Here is a 27,167-nt window from a genome sequence, read left to right as displayed (position 1 = left end):
CTGTCGTGCATGTGAACTGGTCGTTGGCGCCCAAGTGTTTCTGGCTATTGTGGCTACGCTAATATAACGCTATATTGTGTTTTCGCTGTAAAACACTTGATAAATCGGAAATATTGTCTGGAATCACAAGATGCCTGTCTTTCAATTGCTGTACATTATGTATTTTTCAGAAATGTTTTATGATAAGTATTTAGTTATTTGGCGTTGGTGTCTGTAATTTTTCTGTCCGCTTTCGGTGCAATTTCTGACTGTAGCTGCAATGTAAACTATGATTTATACCTGAAATATGCACATTTTTCAAAAAAAAACATTTCCTATACAATAAATATGTTATCAGACTGTCATCGGATGAGGTTGTTTCTTGGTTAGTGGCTATTTTTATCTTTATTTGGCCGAATTTGTGATAGCTACTGATGGAGTCAAAAACTGATGGAGTAATAAAAGTGGAGTCTTTTGCTAACGTGGTTAGCTAATAGATTTACATATTTTGTCTTCCCTGTAAAACATTTTAAAAATCGGACATGTTGGCTGGATTCACGAGATGTGTACCTTTCATATGCTGTATTGGACTTGTTAATGTGTGAAAGTTAAATATTTAAAAAAAATATCTTTTGAATTTCGCGCCCTGCACTTGAAGTGGCTGTTGTCATAAATGTACCGACGTCGGGCTTGCACGCCAAACAGGTTAACGTTAAGCACACTATGTTTGTCTATTGTTGTGACTTAGATGAAGTTTAGATCAAATGTGATGACCAATTTATGCAGAAATCCAGATAATTCCAAAGGGTTCACATACTTTTTCTTGCCACTGTAAGTGTGCCAAGCTTGTAGTATCATACCCAAGAAGACTCGAGGCTGTAATCACTGCCAAAGGTGCTTCAAGAAAGTACTGATTAAAGGGTCTGAATACTTATGTGAATGTGATATTTCAGTTTTTTAACCTTTTACGGGGGCAGCCCGACACCGGTACACTTATGACAACATCCAGCTCAAAGTGCACGGCGCGAAAGTCAAAATCCATTTTTTTTAAAATATTTAACTTTCACACATTAACAAGTCCAAGACACCAGATGAAAGGTGCACATCTTGTGAATCAAGCCAACATGTCCGATTTTTAAAATGTTTTACAGGGAAGACAAAATATGTAAATCTACTAGCTAACCACGTTAGCAAAAGACACAACTTTTTCTAACTCCATCAGGTGCTATCACAAATTCGACCAAATAAAGATATAAATAGCCACTAACCAAGAAACAAATTCATCAGATGACAGTCTGATAACATATTTATTGTATAGACTATGTTTTATTCGAAAAATTTGCATATTTCATGTATAAACCATAGTTTACATTTCAGCTACAATCCGAAATTGCACCAAAAGCAGCCATAATATTTACAGACACCAACGTCAAATAGCTAATTACTCATCATAAAACATTTCTGAAAAATACATAGTCTGCAGCAATTGAAAGACAGGCATCTTGTGATTCCAAACAATATTTCCGATTTATTAAATGTTTTACAGCGCAAACAAAATGTATCGCTATATTAGCGTAGCTACAATAGACAGAAATAATTGGGCGCCCACGGCCAATTCACATGCACGAAAGATATATGAAATAACATCATAAAATGGGTCTTACTTTTGCTGATCTTTCATCAGAATGTTGAAGAACGTGTCCTCTGTCCAGATGAGTTGTTGTTTCGATTCAGAATGGCAAATGTCCCTCTTCAATTAGCATTGGCACTAGCGTAGTGGCATAAATTTCTCCAACGTAAACACAGTCAGAGGACGGAACACGGCAAAACTCCCAAATAAAGTTTCAATAATCTCATTAAACTATATTGAAAAAACATACATTACGATGATATGGTCACATGTAGCAAAAAAAATTCGAGCCGGAGACGTTAGCCGTTCGTTACCAAGGCAAAACAGAAGTCCATCCCACTTCTTCCAGAGTACCGGAAGTGGACGGTCAGGACAAAGAAATAGTTTTTTTTCCACGACAGAACAAGATGAGCAGAAAAATGTATTCTCTGACATCCTCTTTACACCAATAGGAAGGCGTATAGATTGTCAGCAGACTCCTAAGTGTTAAGACCATGTATAGGCATCAAATTGAAAAGAGCATCGATTTCTGACATTTTACTTCCTGGTCAGGAAAAGTGCTGCAGGAGGACTTCTGTTTCACTCAGAGAAATAATTCCAACTCTTTTAGAAACTAGAATGTGTTTTCTATCCAAAAAGAATAATAATATTCATATTGTACGAGCAAGATTTGAGTAGGAGGCCGTTTGAAATGGGCACGATTTCACTGGCTCCTCAACACTTTGCCTTGCAGCCATAAGAGGTTATTAAACTAATAACACAGAAATGATTGTATTTTCCTTATCTATGTTGAATATATCATTTAAACATTCACATTGTAGGTTGGAAAAAGGCTGTGAACCCCTAGGCTAATGACTACTCCAAAAGCTAATTGGAGTCAGGTAACCTGGAGTCCAATCAATGAGACGAGATTGGAGATGTTGGTTAGGGCTGCCTTGCCCTATGAAAGCTCACAAAAATTGAGTTTGCTATTCACAAGAAGCATTGCCTGATGTGAACCATGCCTCGAACAAAGGAGGTCTCAGAAGACCTAAAATTAAGAATTGTTGATAATGCGCACATGCACTAAAAACCTAAAATGAGGTATCGATGTCCCATTACCACTTAGTGTTTGTCAAAGGTAACGATCCCAACTCCAGACTTTCTCTTCTGGTAATGTGACCACCTGCTTACCTTACATCAACATCCATATCTATTTACGATATCTGAGAAGGGTTTCTTACTGACCTCTAGTGTTAGTGCTTCATACATTCCATTTCTCCATGCCATGATATGAATCACTTTTAGATACTATGGGAGGAATTTTGTTTTTGGAACGTGTAAGAATCTATTTGACATATTTATTGTTCTGTGTAATTTTACCCACATGTTATGTTTTTATTATGTATTTGAAAAAAGCTGGAAAGAGTTGCAAATGTTTCTCTAAAAGCCTTGATGTTCATCAGTCCACGGTAAGATCAATTGTTTATAAAATGAGTTCAGCACTGTTGCTACTTTCCCTAGGAGTGGCCATCCTGCAAAGTTGACTGCAAGAGCACAGAATTCACAATGAGGTTAAAAACTTCTTATGGCTGCAGGTGCAGTATTGAGTAGCTTGGATGAAAGGTGCACAGAGGTGCCCATATTAAACGGCCTGCTCCTCAGTCCCAGTTGCTAATATATGCATATTATTATTCATATCGGATAGAAAACACTCTGAAGTTTGTAAAACTGTTTGAATTATGTCTGTGAGTATAACAGAACTCATATAGAACTCATATGAACTCATATGAGAAGTTCCACTTCCTGTTTGAATTGTTTCTAAGGTGGCAGATTTTCAACCAAGGTCTCAATGAAATTACAGCGAGTTATGGATGAGTTTTCACTTCCTACGGCTTCCACTAGATGTCAACAGTCAACAGAACTTTGTCTGATGACTCTAATGTGAAGGGGGGCCGATGGAGACAGGAATTAGTAATCACTGCCACGAGCTGATCACGCATTCACGCGCCTTCACATGAGGAGGACGTCCCTTCCATCGCTCTTCTGAAGTCAATCTAATTCTCCGGTTGGAACGTTATTCAAGATGTATGTTAACAACATTCTAAGGACTGATTCAGTACATCGTTTGACATGTTTCTACTGACTGTTACGGAACTTTTGGACATTTCGTCACATTATAGTGGAGGTGCTTTGTGACTTTGGAATTGTTTACCAAAGGCGCTAACCAAAGTAGCTAATTGGACATAAATAACGGACAATATCGAACGAATCAAGCATTTATTGTGGACCTGGGATTCCTAGGACTGCATTCTGATGAAGTTCATCAAAGGTAAGGAAACATTTATCATGTATTTTCTTGTTTCTGTTGACCCCAACATGGCGGCTAATTTGGCTATTGTTCTGAGCTCCGTCTCAGATTATTGCATGATTTGCTTTTTCCGTAGTTAAAAAAAAAATCTGACACTGAATCAATCTTTAGAATGTTGTTAACCTGTTTGGGCTGCAGGGGCAGTATTGAGTAGCCGGCTAAAAGGTGCCCATTTCAAACGGCCTCGTACTCAATTCTTGCTCGTACAATATGCATATTATTATTACTATTAGATAGAAAACACTCTCTAGTTTCTAAAACCGTTTGAATTATATCTGTGAGTAAAACAGAACTCATTTTGCAGCAAACTTCCTGACAGGAAGTGGAAAATCTGAAATCGATGCTCTGTTCTAGGGCCTGCCTATAAAGGTCCTTGATATTTATTAGAATACATGCACTTCATACGTCTTCCACTAGATGTCGACAGGCAGTGAGAGAAGAAATTAAGTGTATAACTTGATCTGGGGTCGAATAAATGCTCTTTGTATGACGTGTCACCAGTTTCCTGTTTTCTGGAGAGCGCATGAAGGGACCTGGTTTTGCCTTCTGTACAGCTGACGTTATAGACGACTAATATCTCCGGCTTTGATTTTATTTGATACATGTGTTAATATCAGTTCGCGCTGATAGTTTTTTACTCCATCAGTAGCTATCACAAATTCGACCAAATAAAGATATAAATAGCCACTAACCAAGAAACAACTTCATCAGATGACAGTCTGATAACATATTTATTGTATAGCATATGTTTTTTTTCGAAAAATGTGCTTATTTCAGGTATAAATCATAGTTTACATTGCAGCTACAGTCAGAAATTGCACCGAAAGCAGACAGAAAAATTTCAGACACCAACGCCAAATAACTAAATACTCATAATAAAACATTTCTGAAAAATACATAGTGTACAGCAATTGAAAGACAGGCATCTTGTGATTCCAGACAATATTTCCGATTTATCAAGTGTTTTACAGCGAAAACACAATATAGCGTTATATTAGCGTAGCCACAATAGCCAGAAACATTTGGGCGCCGACGACCAGTTCACATGCACGACAGATATTAGAAATAGCATCATAAAATGTTTCTTACTTTTGGTGATCTTCCGTCAGAATGTTGGACAAGGTGTCCTTTGTCCAGAACAGTCGTTGTTTGGATCTGGAACGGCAAATTTCCCTCTTGATTTAGCATGGGCACTTGCCAAGTGGCACGGATCTCTCCAACGTCAACAAAGTCAGAGAACGGAACACGGCAAAACTCCCGAAAAAAATTCAATAATCTGATTAAACTATATTGAAAAAACATACTTTACGATGATATCAATCAATCAATCAAGTTTATTTTATATAGCCCTTCGTACATCAGCTAATATCTCGAAGTGCTGTACAGAGACCCAACCTAAAACCCCAAACAGCTAGAATGCAGGTGTAGAAGCACGGTGGCTAGGAAAAACTCCCTAGAAAGGCCAAAACCTAGGAAGAAACCTAGAGAGGAACCAGGCTATGAGGGGTGGCCAGTCCTCTTCTGGCTGTGCCGGGTGGAGATTATAACAGAACTATGCCAAGATGTTCAAAAATGTTCATAAGTGACAAGCATGGTCAAATAATAATCATGAATAATATTCAGTTGGCTTTTCATAGCCGATCATTAAGAGTTGAAAAACGACAGGTCTGGGACAGGTGGCGGTTCCATAACCGCAGGCAGAACAGCAGCAAGGCCAGGCGGACTGGGGACAGCAAGGAGCCACCACGCCCGGCAGTCCCAACGTATGCTCCCAGGGCTCAGGTCCGCCGAGAGAAAGAAAGAGAGAAGGAGAAAATTAGAGAGAGCCAAGATTTTTAAAATGTTCATAAATGACAAGCATGGTCAAATAATAATCAGGAATAAATCTGTTGGCTTTTCATAGCCGATCATTAAGAGTTGAAAACAGGAGGTCTGGGACAGGTAGGGGTTCCGTAACCGCAAGCAGAACCGTTGAAACTGGAATAGCAGCAAGGCCAGGCGGACTGGGGGCAGCAGGGAGTCGTCATGCCCGGTAGTCCTGACGTATGGTCCTAGGGCTCAGGTTTTCAGAGAGAGAAAGAAAGAGAGAACGAGAGAATTAGAGAAACATACTTAAATTCACACAGGACACTGGATAAGACAGGAGAAGTACTCCAGGTATAACCAACTGACCCTAGCCCCCCGACACAAACTACTGCAGCATAAATACTGGAGGCTGAGACAGGAGCGGTCAGGAGACACTGTGGCCCCATCCGAAGATACCCCCGGACAGGGCCAAATAGGAAGGATATAACCCCACCCACTTTGCCAAAGCACAGCCCCCGCACCACTGGAGGGATATCTTCAACCACCAACTTATAATCCTGAGACAAGGCCGAGTATAGCCAACAAAGATCTCCACCACAGCACAAACCAAGGGGGGGCGCCAACCCAGACAGGAAGATCACGTCAGTAACTCAACCCACTCAAGTGACGCACCCCTCCCAGGGACGGCATGAAAGAGCACCAGTAAGCCAGTGACTCAGCCCCTGTAACAGGGTTAGAGGCAGAGAATCCCAGTGGAGAGAGGGGAACCGGCCAGGCAGAGACAGCAAGGGCGGTTCGTTGCTCCAGAGCCTTTCCGTTCACCTTCACACTCCTGGGCCAGACTACACTCATATGAGTATACACTCATCTCTTCAGTAGGTCATATGTATATGAGTCTTCAGTAAAGACTTAAAGGTTGAGACCGAGTCTGCGTCTCTCACATGGGTAGGCAGACTGTTCCATAAAAATGGAGATCTATAGGAGAAAGCCCTGCCTCCCGCTGTTTGCTTAGAAATTCTAGGGACAATTAGGAGGCCTGCGTCTTGTGACCGTAGCGTACGTATTGGTATGTACGGCAGGACCAACTCGGAAAGCTAGGTAGGAGCAAGCCCATGTAACGCTTTATAGGTTAACAGTAAAACCTTGAAATCAGCCCTTGCCTTAACAGGAAGCCAGTGTAGGGAAGCTAGCACTGGAGTAATATGATCAAATTTCTGGTGTTCACATGTATCAAATAAAATCTAAGCCGGAGATGTTAGTCGTCCATAACGACAGCTAAACAGAAGGCAAATGCATGTCCTCTTTCGCACGCTCCAGAAACAGGAAATGGACGGTCACGTCATACAAAGAGCTTTAATTCCACCTCAGACCAAGATAGACACGAAATTTCTTCTCTCACCGCCTCTTGACAACCAGAGGAAGGTGTATGAAGACTGTCATCTGATGAAGTTGTTCAAAGGTTAGTGATTAATTTATCTCTATTTGTCGGTTTTGTGAAAGCTATGTTGGCGGTGAATAAATGACGTTGTGTGTTTGGCTATTGTGGTGAGCTAATATAAATATATATTGTGTTTTTGCTGTAAAACACTTAAAAAATCGGAAATATTGGCTGGATTCACAAGATGTTTATCTTTCATTTGCTGTACAACATGTATTTTTCATAAATGCTTTATGATGAGTATTTTATATTTCACGTTACTCTCTGTAATTATTCTGGCTGTTTGGTGCTATTTGTGACGGTGGCTGCAATGTAAAACTACGATTTATACCTTTATGTCACGTTCCTGACCTGTTTTCCTTTGTTTTTGTATTTGTTTAGTATGGTCAGGGCGTGAGTTTAGGTGGGCATTCTATGTTATGTGTTTCTATGTTGGGTTCATGTTCATTTAGCCTGATATGGTTCTCAATCAGGGGCAGGTGTTTTACGTTTCCTCTGATTGAGAACCATATTTAGGTAGGCTGTTCACACTGTTTGTTGGTGGGTGTTTGTTTCCGTGTTTGTGTTTTTCACCACACGGTACTGTATCTGTTTTCTGCACTTCGTTTATTTGTCTTGTATTTTCAGTGTTCAGTTTTTCCGTTATAATAAATCATTCATCATGAACACTAACCACTCCACGTATTGGTCCGATCCTTCTCGCCTCTCCTCATCCTAGGAGGAGGAAGAAATAGACGAGCGCTACAGAATCACCCACCAACAAAGGATCAAGCAGCGTGGGAAAAAGCAGCAGCAGCGATCGCAGGATTTCTGGATATGGGAAGAAATACTGGACGGTAAAGGACCATGGGCACAACCTGGAGAATATCGCCGCCCTCGTGAAGAGCTGGAGGCAGCTAAAGCCGAGAGGCGGCGGTATGAGGAGGCAGCACGGAAGCAGGAGCAAAATCTGGACTACACTACGTGGGAGGAGATCAACAGGTGGGCGATCGACCCAGGGAGAAGGCCGGAGCCCGCCTGGGATTCTCTGGCGCAGTGTGAGGAGGGATAATGGCGAATGGAGGCAGCACAACGACACGGTAGGAAGCCTGTAAGTCAAGCCAAAACATTTCTTGGGGGGGGGGGGGGGGCTAAAGGATAGTGTGGCGAAGTCAGGTAGGAGACCTGCCCCAACTTCCCAATCTTACCGTGGAGAGCGAGAGTACGGGCAGACACTGTGTTATGCGGTAGAGCGCACGGTGTCTCCTGTACTTGTGCATAGCAGGGCTAGATTGGGCATTGAGCCAGGTGCCATGAAGCCGGCTCAACGCGTCTGGTCTCCAGTGCGTCTCTTCGGGCCGGCATACATGGCACCAGCCTTACGCATGGTGTCCCCGGTTCGCCAGCACAGCCCAGTGCAGGTTATTCCACCTCCCCGCACTGGTCTGGCTACGGGGAGCATACAACCAGGTAAGGTTGGGCAGGCTCGGTGCTCAAGGGAGCCAGTACGCCTGCACGGTCCAGTATATCCGGCGCCACCTGCCCGCCCCAGCTCAGTACCACCAGTGCCAACACCACGCACCAGGATTCCTGTGCATCTCCAGAGCCCTGTTCCTCCTCTATGCACTAGCCCTATGGTGCGTGTCTCCAGCCCGGTACCACCAGTTCCGGCACCACGCACCAGGCCTACAGTGCGCCTCAGCCGGCCAGAGTCTGCCGTCTGGCCAGCGGCGCCTGAACTGCCCGTCTGCCCAACGCCATCTGAGCTGTCCGTCTGCCAAGCGCCGCCTGCGCTGCCCTTCTGTACTGAGCCTTCAAAGCCGCCCGTCTGTCATGAGCCTTCAAAGCCGCCCGTCTGTCCTGAGCCTTCAAAGCCGCCCGTCTGTCCTGAGCCTTCAAAGCCGCCCGTCTGTCCTGAGCCTTCAGAGCCGTCCGCCAGACGGGAGCCGCTAGAGCCGTCCGCCAGACAGGAGCCGCTAGAGCCTTCCGCCAGACAGGAGCCGCTAGAGCCTTCCGCCAGACAGGAGCAGCCAGAGCCTTCCGCCAGACAGGAGCAGCCAGAGCCTTCCGCCAGACAGGAGCAGCCAGAGCCTTCCGCCAGCCATGAGCAGCCAGAGCCTTCCGCCAGACATGAGCAGCCAGAGCCTTCCACCAGCGGAGGAGGAAGAAATAGACGAGCGTTACACTCTAAATATGCACATTTTCGAACAAAACATAAATGTGTTGTATAACATGATGTTATAAGACTGTCATCTGATGAAGTTGTTCAAAGGTTAGTGATTCCTTTCATCTCTATTTGTGGGTTTTGTGAAAGCTATGTTGGCGGTGAATAAATGGCGTTGTGTGTTTGGCTATTGTGGTTAGCTAATATAAATATATATTGTGTTTTCGCTGTAAAACATTTAAAAAATCAGAAATGATAGCTGGATTCACAAGATGTTTATCTTTCATTTGCTGTATTGGACTTGTTAATGTGTGGAAGTTAAATATTTCAAAAAAATATTTTTTTTGCGCACTGTGAAGGCAGCGGAATGTTGTGGGTGTTCCGCTAGCGGAACCCCGGGGCGAGAAAGGTTAAAATGTCCGTTATTTCTGTCAAATTAGCTACTTTCGAATTGTTTACCAAACGCTCTAACCAAAGTCTCAAAGCGCGACCACTATAACGTGACGAAATGTCCAAACGTTCCGTTACAGTCAGTAGAAACATGTCAAACGATGTACTGAATCAATCTTTAGAATGTTGTTAACATACAACTTGAATAACGTTCCAACTGGAGAATTACATCGACTTCAATTGAGAGATGGAACGGAGATGCCTATCACGTGAACGCGCAAGGTGAAAGCATGGTCGGCCAGTGGCAGTGGTGAATCATTTCTATCTCCTTCGGCCCCCCTTCACATTAGATTCATCAGACAAAGTTTTATTGACTGTTGACATCTAGTGGAAACCGTAGGAAGTGAAAACTCATCAATGGCTCGCTGTGATTTTTTTTGAGAGCTTGGTTGAAAATTGGCACCCCCAGAAAAAATACAAAACAGGAAGTGGAACTTCTCAGGTTTTTGCCTGACATGTGAGTTCTGTTATACTCACAGATATAATTCAAACAGTTTAAGAAACTTCAGAGTGTTTTCTATCCAATATGAATAATAATGTGCATACATTCACAACTGGGAATGAGAAGCAGGCCGTTTAATATGGGCACCTCTGTGCACCTTTCATCCAAGCTACTCAATACTGCCCTTGCAGCCATAAGAAGTTAACCTCTCTGGGATATGTGGGACGGTAGCATCCCACTTGGCCAAAAGCTAGAAAACATGTAGTGCGCCAAATTCAAATATATTACTATAAAAATCAGTCTTTCATGAAATCACACATGAAAGACACCAAATTGAAGCTACACATGTTGTGAATCCAGCCAACATGTCTGATTTCAAAAAGTTTTTACGGTGAAAGCACAGCAAACGATTATGTTAGCTCAGTACATAGCCACAGAAAAACACAGCTATTTTCCCAGCAAAATATAGTAGTCACAAAAAGCATAAATAGAGATAAAATTAATCACTAACCTTTGATGATCTTCATCAGATGACACTCATAGGACATCATGTTACACAATACATTTATGTTTTGTTCGATAATGTGCATATTTTTATCCACACATCTCGGTTTACATTGGTGCCATGTTCAGAAATGCCTCCAAAATATCAGGAGAAATTGCAGAGAGCCACGTCAAATAACCGAAATACTCATCATAAACTTTGATGAAAGATACATGTTTTACATATAATTAAAGATACACTTGTTCTTAATGCAACCGCTGTGTCAGATTTAAAAAGAAGTTTACGTAAAAAGCACTCCATGCAATAATCTGAGACGGCGCTCAAACATAACAACATTTCTCCGCCATGTTGGAGTCAACAGAAATACGAAATTACATCATAAATATTCCCTTACCTTTGATCATCTTCATCAGAATGCACTCCCAAGAACCCTAGTTCCACAATAAATTGTTGTTTTGTTCGATAATGTCCATTACTTATGTCTAAGTAGCTACTTTTGCTAGCATGTTTAGTGCACATGTCCAAACGCTGGCGCAAATGCAGGCGAACTCGGACGAAAACTTCAAAAAGTTATATAATAAACTGGCCAAACTAAGTAGAGAATCAATCTCCAGGATGTTGTTATCATATATATCCAATAACGTTCCAACTAGAGCATTCCTTCATGTCTGTAGAAGTTATGGAACGCAAGGCGATATCATGAGGAAAGCGAGTGACCAGGAACTGACAATCTGCCAGACCACTGACTCAATCCCCTCCCATCCGGCCCCACAGCACAAGCTTCATTCCACGTTCTACAGACTATTGACATCTAGTGGAATGCGTAGGAAGTGCAAAGAGATCCATATCTTACAGGGAATTGAATTGGCGGCACGAATGGGCACGAAATTGGGCACGAAATTGAACCAAAAGTGGAAATGCTGCCCCCTATACCAAAGAAGTTAAGTCACCACAGGTGGACTCCAATCAAGTTGTTGAAACATCTCAAGGATGATCAATGGAATCAGGATGCACCTGAGCTCAATTTTGAGTCTCGTAGCAAAGGGTCTGAATACTTATGTATATGAGGTATTTAAAAAAAATAATAATTTGAGTCCATTTGCAAACATTTCTAAAAACCTGTTTTCACTTCGTCATTATGGGGTTCTGTGTATAGATTGACGAGGATTTTTTTTTTAAAGTCCATTTTAAAATAAGGCTGTAATGTAACAGAATGTTGAAAAAGGGAAGGGGTCCGAATATTTTCAGATTGCACTGTACATAAGTGCCATTTGTTATATAGGAGTTAAGTATCTGTATATTTTCATTATAGGTCGCTCTTTTTCTTTTATTCCAGGTCTAATCAAAAAATTCTGCAAACGGAAATAGACAAGGGACAAAAAAACATTTCAGTTTCTCCTCATTGCTCATTGACATAATGCCAGGGTATATCTGGTGGGCTTTCTGGAAAAAGGACAATAGTCTATTGTGGTAGAAAGGGCAATAGAGGATAAAATTAGTTTCATTCTCTATTTCTTCGAGGTCACAATAATTACATAGTCTTTCCTCTTCCATTTCACAACAATACCGAACTGTTTCAATACGCAGGGGCAATATACATAATCTTACTTGTGCACATAGCGATCTCTTGCCTTTAAGTAGGTTGTACATAATATATCTCTCACAAATGAATCCCATTGAAAAACTTGCTGTTTATTCTGGCAATTGGCATATCCTTACAGTCTATTCTAATGTTTCACCATACACACCTTCCATCTCACCTCAAAGGGTTCTCAGCCCATGTCCCCAGTTTTTTCCAGTATAGGTGCAAACTTGTGGATACCTAAAAAAATAACGTACTGCTATGTTATGGACTTGTTTGTGCCATGAATCCCTCCGGAACTTTCATCACGCACATCTGTCCCCTATTCGCACTGATTAGTACTTGTATAAGTGTGCCCTTTGGTTTCCATTGGGCTGTCGATTATTGTTACAATGTCCTTTGGTGCGTACCTGTGCTGTGTGTTTTGGCTTTCAACCCATTGTGGGTTGCGCAGATGATTACGGGTCTTGTCCCGTGTGTTAATCATTGTGCGCTTGTGTTATTTATTTGAGGTACTCCTCGCTCTTTTGTTTGGTTTTCAACCCTGTGTTTTGTTACGTGTTTGGTCTTCGTCCCTGTGCTTTTACACGGCACGTCGTAATTAGGGCTTAATAAAAAAAACTATTACGCTTCCTGCGCCTGTCTCCCGAATAATTCATGCCAGCGTGGCAGTTTATTTTTGAGATACCACATAACACCCCACACTCCTGCTGAATAGTCCAGAACGGGACAGACGGATGCAGTTTGGAATACGTGGCACAACCAATATCTGTGTTTTTGTTTTTCCTAGAACTCCCCCAAGAGCTCTATTTCCTGTATTTCCCCAGACCCCTGGAAGAATAAATTAAGATTGAGACCTCACAGTCTGAATCTCTATCTCTGAAATAGCAGCCTCGGGAGAAACCAGATCAGGAGGCTCTATGGAGTGCTATATGAAAATAACACAGAGGAACATTACCCTGCCGCCTTCAGCCAGTGAGATAGGCTTGTTGGCTGCCTGTGCAGCCATACTTACTTAATCTGGAGGGATTCTGTCCATCACGTCAGGAAATTTTAAGGAAACATTTCCTTTTATCCTATTTAATTTCAATGCTGTGTAGATTTCATGGGGCTGGGAGGGCAGTAGGGGGTGGAGGGATGTAGGATGTAGGTTGAGTAGGGTGAGAGAGAAAAAGAGGGAATACATGGAATCGTGCCCTTGAAGCTATTTCTTTAATGAAGGGGGAGTCAGGTGAGAAGGGGAGGCTATGGGGAGATACACAGCCCTGTGCCTTTCAAATAAAACACACAAAGTTAGACACACACACACACACACACACACACACACACACACACACACACACACACACACACACAATGTCAGTGAACTCTGATGTGCCATCTCTAAGTGCTAACAGCACTGTTGGAGCTGCTGAAGAATGGTGATGGAGGATGGGCCTGGCTGTCAGGTTGCTGGTCACTATCAAGCGTTCCCTGAGTGCTCTCTGGGAGGACGTCAGGCCCGCCACATCACATTAGCCAATCACAGCACTCCATGACTGCCCAAATGAGAATAACCAATTCATATTAATTGGGTTTCAATAAAAGTCTTTTGACTTTCTGTTGTCATGTACTGTAATCCCATAAGCAATATGTCGGAGTTATTGACGTTCTTGGATACAGTGGGGCAAAAAAGTATTTAGTCAGCCACCAATTGTGCAAGTTCTCCCACTTAAAAAGATGAGAGAGGCCTGTAATTTTCATCATAGGTACACTTCAACTATGACAGACAAAATGAGAAAAGAAATCCAGAAAATCACATTGTAGGATTTTTTATGAATTTATTTGCAAATCATGATGGAAAATAAGTATGTCATGGATTTTAATCCATGACAGCGTAGTGTGTTACTAATGGTTTTCTTTGAGACTGTGGTCCCAGCTCTCTTCAGGGCTGATCCCTCACCTTCCTCATGATCATTGATGCCCGACGAGGTGAGATCTTGCATGGAGCCCCAGACCGAGGGTGATTGACCGTCATCTTGAACTTCTTCCATTTTCTAATAATTGCGCCAACAGTTGTTGCCTTCTCACCAAGCTGCTTGCCTATTGTCCTGTAGCCCATCCCAGCCTTGTGCAGGTCTACAATTTTATCCCTGATGTCCTTACACAGCTCTCTGGTCTTGGCCATTGTGGAGAGGTTGGAGTCTGTTTTTATTGTGTGTGGACAGGTGTCTTTTATACAGGTAACGAGTTCAAACAGGTGCAGTTAATACAGGTAATGAGTGGAGAACAGGAGGGCTTCTTAAAGAAAAACTAACAGGTCTGTGAGAGCCGGAATTCTTACTGGTTGGTAGGTGATCAAATACTTATGTCATGCAATAAAATGAAAATGAATGACTTAAAAATCATACAATGTGATTTTCTGGTTTTAGATTCCGTCTCTCACAGTTGAAGTGTACCTATGATACAAATTACAGACCTCTACATGCTTTGGAAGTAGGAAAACCTGCAAAATCGGCAGTGTATCAAATACTTGTTCTCCTCACTGTACGTGAGCAAACAGCGATCTAAACACCTACACACTACAACATGATACCAAGGTCTGTTGGGATATGTTTTCTCCTCCAACTAGACAGGCTGTCATATTTTCTCTGAGAATTAAGCCTAGATGTGATTACAGGAGCCTCTTTTACAAGGCAGGGTTACAGGTTGAGCCCCTCTCATAAGTCCATCGGGGTTAATAGTTGAGATGAGATTACTGGGACGCTGAGAGGTATTATAGAAATGTTCCTTGAACCTCTGCGAACTCTTGGTGCATGTCAGGTTTATTGGGAAGGGCACCCATATGTGTAGCTTATGGTGGTGTGTGTCCAACTCCAGCCTCTCACCTGTCAGAGAGGCGTGTGGAGAAGGCTTGTGCTTTACTGCATGTGATCTTTGCGTGTGCAGAGACAGACCACTGGATTGTCACTCACATATATCCTCCCTTTTAGTTTATAGCCCAGTCAGCCATGTGTTCCTGCATGGTGTAAAGTGCTTTACTGAGAACCTGGTAAGTGACGATATTACACGCTGCTTGAAGAGCCACTTATCTGGGGTATATTTTTGTTGACATTGTTATGGGATTACTTATCTGTATGTACATCAGTTTTGTGTACAAGTATACAGTACAGTACGTCACTCCTGTGCAAGTGTGTGTGTGTGTGTGTCCTAGCAGCGGCATATACATACCTGAACTGCTGCAGTTCTGAGTGTGTTACATCATCCACTAGTATATTGTAGGAACATGCGTCTTGTACCCACTGGTGCAGTTATACCGTAGGTGTGTTAATCACATTACCACCAGCACGCATACTGCATTGTATGCACATTAACTGTGTGTGTAGTATACCCATGGGACTGGTGTTTCTCAGTGCCTCCTACACAGCAATCACCACAATATGCTCCAGATAAAGCTCCGTATCAGATAACAGCGGGGGGGGGTTGGGTTGCTACACACATTGTCATTAGAAATACACTATCTCACAGTGTATCACGTTTTAGGGAAGACCCCGATGCAGACAGTGTCGAAGTAACAAAAGTGTATTACTAGAACAGGGGGCATGCAAAATGACAGGTCAAGGGCAGGCAGAGGTCAGTAATCCAGATCAGATTCCAAAAAGTGCAGAACGGCAGGCAGTCTCAGGGTCAGGGCATGTAGAGGTCAATAATCCAGTGTGGTGTGCCAAGGTACAGAACGGCAGTCAGGGTCAGGGCAGGCAGAATGGTCAAAACTAGAAAACAGGAACTAGAAACAGATAGTAGCAAGGGGAAAAACGCTGGTAGGCTTGAAAAACAAAATGAACTGGCAACAGACCACACAGGTATGAATATAATGGGGAAGGTGGGCGACACCTGGAGGGGGTCGGAGACAAGCACAAAGACAGGAGAAACAGATCATGGGACAGTAGGGGCGGATACCTGTTTGACCGGGGTGTCGGCGTTGGAAATTAGCACCGAGGCCTGGGTCCAGGATGTCCCTAGCAGGGACCCAGCACCTCTCCTCGGGGCCATAACCCTCCCAGTCAACCAGGTACTGGAATCCCCTGCCCTGACGTCGAACCTTCAGGAGACGCCTCACCGTGTACGCCGGTTGGCTGTTGATGAGACGGGGAAGAGGGGTGGGTCTGAAAACAAGAGACAAAGGGCTGTGAGACATGGATTTGATTCTAGATACATGAAAAGTGGGATGGATACAGAGGGTACGGCGCAACAGAAGACAAACAGCAGAGGGGCTAATGACCTTGGAGATGGGGAAAGGGCCGATAAACCAGGGGTAAAGTTTGCGAGACTCCACCTGGAGGGGAGGATCCTGGGTTGACAGCCATACCTTCTGCCCCTGAGACGATCTTGGGAAGCCGGGATCCGGCGGCGGTCCGCTTGTTGTTGATACCTGGAGGTGGTCTTGAGAAGTGCTGACCAGGCTCTCTTCCAGGTATGACGACAGAGGCGGACAAACACCTATGCAGACCTCTTCCTCTTGCTCAGGGAAGAGCAGGGGCTGATAACCCAGGGAACACTCAAAGGATGAGAGACCCGTGGCAGAGCAAGGAATGGTGTTGCGGGTGTATTTGGCCCACACTAGTTGCTTGCTCCAGGTTTTGGGGTTGGCGGAGACCAGGCAGCGGAGAGTCGTCTCTAGGTCTTGGTTAGCTCGCTCCGACTGGCCGTTGGACTGGGGGTGGAACCCAGAGGACAGGCTGGCCGACGACCCAATGAGTGTGCAGAACACCTTCCCGAACCGGGACGAGAACTGAGGACCCTGGTCGGAGACCATGTCCACTGGGAGTTCATGGATCTGGAGGATGTGATGCAACATGAGCTGGGCCGTCTCGTTGGCAAAGGGTAGTTTGGGGAGAGGAATGAAGTGGGCGGGTCTGGAAAGCTAGTCCACTACTGTCAGGATGGTGGTGTTGCCATCAGACGGTGGGAGACCCATGACAAAGTCCAGGAATATGTGAGACCATGGATGGTGAGGCACAGGCAGAGGTCGAAGGAGATCAGTCGGAGCTTGCCGAGCAGTCTTATTCTGGGCATAGATCGTGCATGCGGCGATGAACACGGAGACGTCAGAAACCATGGTAGGCCAACAAAAGTGTTGTCACACAAAGGCCAGGATCCAACGGGAGTCCGGATGACAGGCAAGACAGGAGGAGTGGGCCCACTCCAGGACCGAGGAACGGACCACGTCAGGAACAAACAGCCGGTTATCTGCCCCCCCCCCCTGGTGTTCTGCTGGGAATGCTGCGCCTCACAAACCGGCTTCCTTATTCCCCAGCTGAGTGCCGTCGCCAGGTATGAGGTAGGAAGGATGGGCTCGGGTTCTGGGGTTGTAGCCGTGGGGCTATAGCGGTGTGACAGCACATCCGGCTTGACATTCTTGGATCCTGGTCGGTATGAGAGGGAGAAGATGAACCGGGTGAAAAGCAGGGCCCACCTAGCTTGCCTGGAATCGAGACGCTTGGCGGTGTGGAGATATTCCAGGTTCTTGTGGTCGGTCCGCACAATGAACGGATGTTCTGCACCCTCCAGCCAGTGCCACCACTCCTCCAACGCCATCTTCACCGCGAGAAGCTCACGATTCCCCACATCGTAGTTCCTCTCTGTGGCATTGAGGCAATGGGAGAAGAAGGCGCAGGGATGTAACTTGAGGTTCCATAGCAGAATTCTGGGACAGGACAGCCCTACTCCGACATCCGAAGCATCGACCTCAACCACGAAATGGTGGAACGGGTCAGGATAAACCAAGATGGGAGCTGCGGTGAAATGGTTTTTGAGTCTCAGGGTCAGGGAAGGCAGAGGTCAATAATTCGGTGTGGTGTGCCAAGGTACAGAACGGCAGTCAGGGTCAGGGCAGGCAGAATGGTCAAAACTAGAAAACAGGAACTAGAAACAGATAGTAGCAAGGGGAAAAACGCTGGTAGGCTTGAAAAACAAAATGAACTGGCAACAGACCACACAGGTATGAATATAATGGGGAAGGTGGGCGACACCTGGAGGGGGTCGGAGACAAGCACAAAGACAGGAGAAACAGATCATGGGACAGTAGGGGCGGATACCTGTTTGACCGGGGTGTCGGCGTTGGAAATTAGCACCGAGGCCTGGGTCCAGGATGTCCCTAGCAGGGACCCAGCACCTCTCCTCGGGGCCATAACCCTCCCAGTCAACCAGGTACTGGAATCCCCTGCCCTGACGTCGAACCTTCAGGAGACGCCTCACCGTGTACGCCGGTTGGCTGTTGATGAGACGGGGAAGAGGGGTGGGTCTGAAAACAAGAGACAAAGGGCTGTGAGACATGGATTTGATTCTAGATACATGAAAAGTGGGATGGATACAGAGGGTACGGCGCAACAGAAGACAAACAGCAGAGGGGCTAATGACCTTGGAGATGGGGAAAGGGCCGATAAACCAGGGGTAAAGTTTGCGAGACTCCACCTGGAGGGGAGGATCCTGGGTTGACAGCCATACCTTCTGCCCCTGAGACGATCTTGGGAAGCCGGGATCCGGCGGCGGTCCGCTTGTTGTTGATACCTGGAGGTGGTCTTGAGAAGTGCTGACCAGGCTCTCTTCCAGGTATGACGACAGAGGCGGACAAACACCTATGCAGACCTCTTCCTCTTGCTCAGGGAAGAGCAGGGGCTGATAACCCAGGGAACACTCAAAGGATGAGAGACCCGTGGCAGAGCAAGGAATGGTGTTGCGGGTGTATTTGGCCCACACTAGTTGCTTGCTCCAGGTTTTGGGGTTGGCGGAGACCAGGCAGCGGAGAGTCGTCTCTAGGTCTTGGTTAGCTCGCTCCGACTGGCCGTTGGACTGGGGGTGGAACCCAGAGGACAGGCTGGCCAACGACCCAATGAGTGTGCAGAACACCTTCCCGAACCGGGACGAGAACTGAGGACCCTGGTCGGAGACCATGTCCACTGGGAGTTCATGGATCTGGAGGATGTGATGCAACATGAGCTGGGCCGTCTCGTTGGCAAAGGGTAGTTTGGGGAGAGGAATGAAGTGGGCGGGTCTGGAAAGCTAGTCCACTACTGTCAGGATGGTGGTGTTGCCATCAGACGGTGGGAGACCCATGACAAAGTCCAGGAATATGTGAGACCATGGATGGTGAGGCACAGGCAGAGGTCGAAGGAGATCAGTCGGAGCTTGCCGAGCAGTCTTATTCTGGGCATAGATCGTGCATGCGGCGATGAACACGGAGACGTCAGAAACCATGGTAGGCCAACAAAAGTGTTGTCACACAAAGGCCAGGATCCAACGGGAGTCCGGATGACAGGCAAGACAGGAGGAGTGGGCCCACTCCAGGACCGAGGAACGGACCACGTCAGGAACAAACAGCCGGTTATCTGCCCCCCCCCCCCTGGTGTTCTGCTGGGAATGCTGCGCCTCACAAACCGGCTTCCTTATTCCCCAGCTGAGTGCCGTCGCCAGGTATGAGGTAGGAAGGATGGGCTCGGGTTCTGGGGTTGTAGCCGTGGGGCTATAGCGGTGTGACAGCACATCCGGCTTGACATTCTTGGATCCTGGTCGGTATGAGAGGGAGAAGATGAACCGGGTGAAAAGCAGGGCCCACCTAGCTTGCCTGGAATCGAGACGCTTGGCGGTGTGGAGATATTCCAGGTTCTTGTGGTCGGTCCGCACAATGAACGGATGTTCTGCACCCTCCAGCCAGTGCCACCACTCCTCCAACGCCATCTTCACCGCGAGAAGCTCACGATTCCCCACATCGTAGTTCCTCTCTGTGGCATTGAGGCAATGGGAGAAGAAGGCGCAGGGATGTAACTTGAGGTTCCATAGCAGAATTCTGGGACAGGACAGCCCTACTCCGACATCCGAAGCATCGACCTCAACCACGAAATGGTGGAACGGGTCAGGATAAACCAAGATGGGAGCTGCGGTGAAATGGTTTTTGAGTCTCAGGGTCAGGGAAGGCAGAGGTCAATAATTCGGTGTGGTGTGCCAAGGTACAGAACGGCAGGCAGCCTCAGGGCAGGCAGAACGGGCAAAAATAGAAAACAGGAACTAGAAACAGACAGGAACAAGGGGGAAAACTGGTAGGCTTGACGAACAAAACAAACTGGCAACAGACAAACAGAGAACACAGGTATAAATACACTGAGTAAAATTGGGAAGATGGGTGACACCTGGAGGGGGTGGAGCCAAGCACAAAGACAGGTGAAACAGATCAGGGTGTGAAACGGTGGGCTCTAAACATATGCACCTCGGAGGCCATATTGCAGTAGCGTGAGCATGTGAGTGCAGTATATGTTAGTGTGTATGAGGCGAGTGTGTATGCGTGTTTGTGTATCCATGTAACTAACAGTACTCATACACTGTAAAAATAGAAAGTCTCAAAACACCATGATTGCGTAATGAAACCATGAAAGATTGCCCCCTAAACTATGATCTAGTGTTTGGAGGGTGTTTGAATATAAACCCAGTGTAAGTGCTTTAACCTTTCTGGCGCAGGCGTTCCGCTAGCGACCCACCTCGGCAACATCCGATGACATTGCAGAGCTCCAAATTCAAAATACAGAATGAGTCATAATAAACATTCATAAAAAATGCAAGTGTTATACATCGGCTTAACCTGTTGAGGCTGGGGGCGCTGTTGTCACTATTTATGCTAATCGTGTAATTTTTGAAACGGCTTCCCACAAAATTCTTGATATTACAATATGCATATTATTATTATTATTGGATAGAAAACAGTCTATAGTTTCTATAGGAGTTGAAATTTTGTCTCTAAGTGGAACAGAACCCATTCTACAGCAATTTCCCTGACATGGAGTCAGATTTCAGAAATGTTGGCCCCTGATCTGGAGTCAGTTAAAAGGCCACTGTTATTGCTATGAGGATACGGACACTGCTTACGTCTTCCCCTGGATGCCTTTACGTGATGATGATTTGAATGGGGTCGATTGCGCGTTCACAGGCACTATAAATTAAAAAACCCTGTAGCTAGCAACTCTTTTCTTGGTGCGTCACGCGCGTGGAGGACACCGACCCGCACCTGTTCCAAGCATTAGTGTTGGGAGTAATCTTTCTCCGGTCATGTTAAGACTCGTTATAGGAGTTAAAAACATCATAAGGTAGTTAATTTAAAGCGTTTTATAGCAATTTATATCCGTTTAGTGCGATTTTGGGACATTTATTTCTGAAACGCTGTGAATCGCTGGGCACACTTCCAGTTCATCCCGAACGCAGTTGGCATTTCCACATGGCAAGAGGACAGCTTTCCACCAAAAGACGATTAGACCCAAGAAAGGATCCTTTGCCCAAGATACTGATGGAAGAACAGCTCAAAGTAGGACATTTTTATTATGATAAATCGTGTTTCTGTCGAAAAATGTTAGTGGCTTAGGACGCCATGTTTTTTGACGTAGCTTCGCTTGGCGCAAACTGTATTGAAAAGTAAGGATAATTTAAAAAATGTAATTCCGCGATTGTATTAAGAATTAAATTGTCTATCAATCCCTGTCCACCCTATATTTTTTAGTCACGTTTATGAGTATTTATGTATAAGAGTAGATCACTGTCTAATATGGCGCACGGACATTTTCTCACCAGCTGGGCTACATTTCACATTGTCTAACCATGATTTTGGTGGCTAAATATGCACATTTTCGAACAAACTGTATATGCATGTTGTAATGTGATGTTACAGGGGTGTCATCTGAAGAATTCTGAGAAGGTTAGTGAAAAAATAATATATTTTGGCGATGTTTACGTTATCGCTCACTTTGGCTAGAATTAATGCTGGGGTAATGTTTGCACATGTGCTATGCTAATATAACGATTTATTGTGTTTTCGCTGTAAGACACTTAGAAAATCTGAAATATTGTCTGTATTCACAGGATCTGTGTCTTTCGATTAGTGTATGCTGTGTATTTTTACGAAATGTTTGATGATTAGTAAGTAGGTAAACACGTTGCTCTATGTAGTTATTCTAGTCCATTTGTGACGGTGGGTGCAATTGTAACCTATGCCATCTACCTGAAATATGCACATTGTTCTAACAAAACCTATCCCATACCATAAATATGTTATCAGACTGTCATCTGATGAGTTTTTTTCTTGGTTAGGGGCTATAAATATCTTAGTTTAGCCGAATTGGTGATAGCTACTGGTGTTGGTGGACAAATAAAAGATGGTGGATTATCCTAATGTGTTTTTAGGTAATAGATTTACATCTTTACATATTGTGTCTTCCCTGTAAAACATTTTAAAAATCGGACATGTTGGCTGGATTCACAAGATCTGTGTCTTTCATTAGCTGTATTGGACTTTAATGTGTGAAAGTTAAATATTTTAAAAAAATATTTTTTTTGAATTTCGCGGCTCTGCCTTTTCAGTGGGGGTGGGGGGGGAGTGCCGCTAGCGGCACCCTCAGCCTAGACAGGTTAACTTCTTGTTAATCCAGCCGCTGTGTTAGATTTCAAAAAGGCTTTACGGCGAAAGCATACCATGCGATTATGCAAAATGGTATATCATACACTGCATTTGAGGAACAATGGCAAGGGAAGACCCCCATGAAATGGACAAAAATGAATGGCATCTTATTGGCATTAGGGGGACCATGTACACGATTGCAAATACCACTCAAATAGTCGGCAGTTCATGAAAAACATATTGCAACCGGAACATTGCCAATGCCTAGAGTCATAAACCAAAGATACAATAGGGGCGAGCGCACTCCACCGTAGGATTTTATATGGGAAATGATCACAAAGTCAGGTCTCAAGGGTGAAATATAATTTTCAAAATTTTAAAACCTTATTATTAAAAGAGGTTGTTGGACCGTTTTTCGAAAAAAATAAATGTTTTGGGGTCAATTATACATACAGTGGGGAGAACAAGTATTTGATAAACTGCCGATTTTGCAGGTTTTCCTACTTACAAAGAGGTCTGTCATTTTTTATCATAGGTACACTTCAACTGTGAGAGATTCCTGGGAGTGCATTCTGATGAAGATCATCAAAGGTAAGTGAATATTTATAATTCTATTTCTTACTTCTGTTGACTACACAACATGAAGGATATCTGTTTGGGTTGTGTTGGTCTCTGAGCGCTGTACTGAGATTATTGCATGGTGTGCTTTTTCCATAAAGTTTTTTTTAAATCTGACACAGCGGTTGCATTAAGGAGAAGTGGATCAAAAAACCCATGAATACCAGTTGTATCTTTTAGCAATGTTTATTATGAGTATTTCTGTAAATTAACTTCTTATGGTTGCAGGGCACACTTTTGACAACAGCCCGTCCAAGTGCAGGGCGCGAAATTCAAAAGATATATTTTTTAAATATTTAACTTTCACACATTAACAAGTCCAATACAGCAAATGAAAGATACACATCTTGTGAATCCAGCCAACATGTCCGATTTTTAAAATGTTTTACAGGGAAGACACAATATGTAAATCTATTAGCTAACCACGTTAGCAAAAGACACCACTTTTTTTACTCCAACAGTTTTTTACTCCATCAGTAGCTATCACAAATTCGACCAAATAAAGATATAAATAGCCACTAACCAAGAAACAACTTAATCAGATGACAGTCTGATAACATATTTACTGTATAGCATATGTTTTGTTAGAGAAATGTGCATATTTCATAAATCATAGTTTACATTGCAAATACAGTCAGAAATTGCTCCGAAAGCAGCCATAAAACTTAGACACCAACGTCAAATACCTAATTACTCATCATAAAACATTTCTGAAAAATACATAGTGTACAGCAAATGAAAGACAGGCATCTTGTGATTCCAGACAATATTTCCGATTTATTAAGTGTTTTACAGCGCAAAAAAAATGGAACGTTATATTAGCTTAGTACAATAGCCAGAATCACTTGGGCGCCGGCGACTACGACAGATATATGAAATAACATCATAAAATGGGTCTTACTTTTGCTGATCTTTCATCAGAATTTTGGACAAGGTGTCCTTTGTCCAGAACAGTTGTTGTTTGGATTCAGAACGGACACTTTCCCTCTTCATTTAGCAAGCGCGCTAGCCGGGTGGCACGACACTCTCCATGTCAACAAATGGAAGAGAACGGAACACGGCAAAACTCCCGAAAAAAATTCAATAATCTGATGAAACCATATTGAAAAAACATACTTTACGATGATATGGTGACATGTATCAAATAAAATCAAAGCCGGAGATTGTAGTCGCCTATAACGGCAGCTAAACAAAAGGCAATCCGACTGTCCAGCTCGCGCTCTTCAGAGTACCGAAAATGGTGGACACGTCATTCCAAGATGATGTGTTCCATCTCAGACAAAGATAATCAACTCATTTATTCTCTCACAGCCTCTTGACACCCAGAGGAAGGTGTATGACGTGCATGTATACTAATAAGTCTTGTGCCCATTTATAGTTAGGAAGAAGAACAGAGCATCGATTTCAGACTTTCCACTTCCTGGTCAGGAAATGTGCTGCAGAAGGAGTTCTGTTTCACTCAGAGAAATAATTCAAATGGTTTTAGAAACTAGAGAGTGTTTTCTATCCAATAGTAATAATAATATGCATATTGTACGAGCAAGAATTGAGTACGAGGCCGTTTGAAATGGGCACCTTTTATCCGGCTACTCAATACTGCCCCTTGCAGCCCAAACAGGTTAAGCGAGGCACAGTGCAGCTGGTTCTTACTGGACTTCTGCAGACGTTGGAGGGGACGTACTTTCACCTGGAGTTTAGCAAGTATCATACGGTTATCTATCCAGCATTATGCACCCCTCACGAGTCAGCAGGACTTCATTGGTGTCAGCATGTCTCACTATACATTTACATTTTAGTCATTTAGCAGGCGCTCTCATCCAGAGCGACTTACAGTAGATTTACAGTAGACTTACATTTTATTACATTTTTACATTTTTTATATATATATATATTTTTTTACATACTGAGACTATGACATAGTCAATCAGGTGCCTGTCTTTGGAGCGTCAGTTCATCCATGATGTTTTATATTTGTTCTTCTGCTGGAACACGTTGTTAGTGATGATGATATCATTCTCAGTACATGGAGTTAGCAGTCTCATGCTGTTCTCATTGACCTGGCCAACACCATGCCTAACTAGCACTTCGCTCCATATCCTGTTGTTCTGTCCGACCCTAATGTTGAGGTCACCCAGCAGAAAGATCTTGTCATTCCTGGGGATGCGGCCCAAGTGACTGGTAGAAGCTGTCCTTTACCTCATTCTCTGATGGTAACGTTTTTGTGTATGCACTGAGAAGAGTCACATACGTATCTTGGCTAGGGGACTATATTGCGACATCAGTCCCTCACTTATGCCAACAGGTGCTTCGGTGAGGCTGTTCTTAATTGCTGTTATTACACACCTGGGGGGGGAAGTCATTCCAGAAGAAGGTGTAGCCATCTCCATCCTCTTTCAGGGAAACTTCATCCAGGAACCTGGTCTCACTCAGGGCAGCAGTGTAAATGTTGTAGTGCCTCAGTTTTGCAGCAATCAGAGCTGTTCTCTAATGGGGTCTATTGTTATTGTCATCAGTGACCAAAAGAGTTCTGAGGTGTCTTTAGCATTTTCCAACTGCTGGGTGGAACGCCCGATAGGTGCAGTAGCCTATCCAGGAAGGGGTGAGTGGGACATTTTTAGGCCACCTTTTCTAGGCCTCTACCCAGCTGGGGTGAGCAGTGTGGCTCCTAAATAGGGCTGATCAGTCACACAGGTGTCTGCCGAGAGCAGCTGCCATTCATGTCCCAACTGCTGGATACCATAATAGTCCTGTGTTGCTGGCGTGCAGGCGTCTGATTAAGGGCTCTCTGTACATTCACTCCTGCCCCCGTCACCAGACAGCCCGTCGCCATCAGGCTTTAGTACAGTTTCCGGTTGATGACCAAGGTCAGAAGTGGATACCTGAAGTGAATATCTCTGGGGCCAACTGCTGCTCCGAGATCCCCTGCCGGTTGGCCTGGTGTTGCAAAACATCCAGTTACCGTGTGCCGCCACAAGGAGGCCCAACAGGAGTCGGTCATGGAGAGGCTTTGCACCGGCAAGGGAAGACTTGGGCATGAAACTGCTACCCAGTTCACCACAAGGGCTAGCTGGTGGCAGCGAGCTGTAAACGAGAGTATGCAAGCACGTGGTAAGTGAGCATGCAAATTAGGCACTACTGCACTAGACGCATCACATGCACTCTGCGGTTGCCCACTGACGCACAATTACAGCCATTGACCAACACAGAACTACAGACACTGACCAACACAGAACTACAGACACTGATCAACACACTAGAGGGGTATTACACAGAAACGGACCAACACACACTACAAGGGAAGAGAAGAGTGGACAGGTGGGGAGGGGTCAAAGGTCACAAAAACAAACTGTGTTGGGAATACATGTACTCACATAGATGCACAGCACAGATGTACCACTATGAGGATATAACATAATGCACCCACTGTGCTACTGATGTCATGATGAAAAAAACACAGCATAGACCAGCCTAAATTTCAAGCTTGTCTATGCTGATCCATGATGGTCTGTGCTGTTCGAGCTGGCCGACCAGCAGGTCAAGCTGTGATGCTGGTGACCAACTCATGCTGGTATGCTGGTGATGCTGATATGTTGTTGGCCAGTTTATGCTGATATGCTGGTGATGCTACTTTGATGGTCTATGCTGGTGCAGCATGGTCTAGCTGCCCATTTCTGAAACGGTTATTCCAGTTTAGTTTCTAACTCAGGCAGTCATTCTGAATGCAGGTTGTGTGTGAATAAAAGTTATGAACTCATAAAAAAAAGAATTGTCCCTTTTTCAGGACCCTGTCTTTCAAAGATAATTTGTAAA

The sequence above is a fragment of the Salvelinus fontinalis genome, chromosome 9, assembly GCF_029448725.1.
Source record: "Salvelinus fontinalis isolate EN_2023a chromosome 9, ASM2944872v1, whole genome shotgun sequence".
Classification (NCBI taxonomy): domain Eukaryota; kingdom Metazoa; phylum Chordata; class Actinopteri; order Salmoniformes; family Salmonidae; genus Salvelinus; species Salvelinus fontinalis.
Note: the sequence above shows the minus strand (reverse complement) of the source record.